The following is a 1,274-nucleotide window of genomic DNA, read 5'->3' on the forward strand; positions in this document are numbered from 1 at the left end:
GCTTAACAAACTTTCTGGAATTTTACGATACATTTAAAATCAATGGCGTTTCTGAAGATGCCATTCGTCTTCGGCTGTTCCTTTTTTCAATAAGGAACAAAGTTAAACAGTGGTTGAACTCGTTACTATGAGGGTCAATTACTTGAGAACAAATGACCGAAAAATTCTTACTAAAATATTTTCTGCCAGCTAAAACGTTTAAATTACGTAATGATATCTTTTCTTTTGTACAGATGGATGTAGAAACCCTCTACGATGCGTGGGAGAGATACAAGGACTTACTGAGAAGGTACCCTCACTATGGGTTACCGCTTTAGTTCAAACATTCCACAATGGTCAGAATCCTTCGACTCGGCAAATGGTTGATGCAACTGCTGGCGGAACCATCAACAATAAAACACCTGAAGATGCTTATGAGTTTGTTGAGGAGATGTTACTGAATAACTATCAGTGGCAAGTCATGAGGACAAAGCCAACAAAAACAACCGGTGTTTATAACGTCAATTCAGTCACTATGCTGTCAAATCAGGTAGAACTCTTGTATAAAAAGATTGATTGTTTTCTTAGTTCTTCACAGGTTCATCCAGTAATGCAGTGCGAAGTAAGTAGCGGTGGAACAAGCCACTCGGAATACCAACCTTATGGCCATAACGTGGATAACGAGCAACTAAACTACATGGGTAATAATCCTCGACCTCAAAACAATCCATTTAGTAACATTTACAATGCAGGTTGGAGGAACCATCCCAATTTTTCGTGGGGAGGCCAAGGAAATCAAAGACCACAACATCCTCCAGGTCTTCAGCAACCACCCTACCAATAGGAAAAAAAGCCAAACCTTGAAGAAATACTATCCAAGTTTATATCAGTGTTAGAAACCCATTTTCAGAACACCGATACATCACTTAAAAATCAACAAGCGTCGATCCAAGGGCTCGAAACTCAGATAGGCCAGCTTTCCAAAATACTCTCTGAATGACCACAAGGTAGTTTGCCAAGTAATACTGAACCCAACCCAAGGGAACAGCTCAACGTGATTAATGTTCAAGATGAAGAAGGATTTGTGGAGCCTGAACCAGAACCGCGACAAGAAACTGTGGTAAGCAAAGGTCAATGTGAGGTAGATTAAAATACAAACAAATCAGTAAATGTTGAATATAAACCTCGAGTACCATACCCCAACGCAACAAGAAAAGACCGCTCAGATGAACAATTTGGTAAATTCCTTAAACTCTTAAAAAAATTACATATTAACTTACCATTTATTGAAGTTC

The 1,274-nt window shown here is 39.0% G+C and overlaps 1 non-coding gene across 1 annotated transcript; it reads right to left on the reverse strand.

Annotated features, from left to right (window-relative positions):
- Positions 1-200: 200 nt before the first annotated feature.
- On the reverse strand, positions 201-307 carry LOC128286169 (small nucleolar RNA R71). Its single transcript, XR_008276714.1, has one exon. It is a non-coding gene; the product is annotated as a small nucleolar RNA R71 (small nucleolar RNA).
- Between the last annotated feature and the right edge of the window lie 967 nt (positions 308-1,274).

The sequence above is a fragment of the Gossypium arboreum genome, chromosome 12 (genome assembly GCF_025698485.1).
Source record: "Gossypium arboreum isolate Shixiya-1 chromosome 12, ASM2569848v2, whole genome shotgun sequence".
Classification (NCBI taxonomy): Eukaryota; Viridiplantae; Streptophyta; class Magnoliopsida; order Malvales; family Malvaceae; genus Gossypium; species Gossypium arboreum.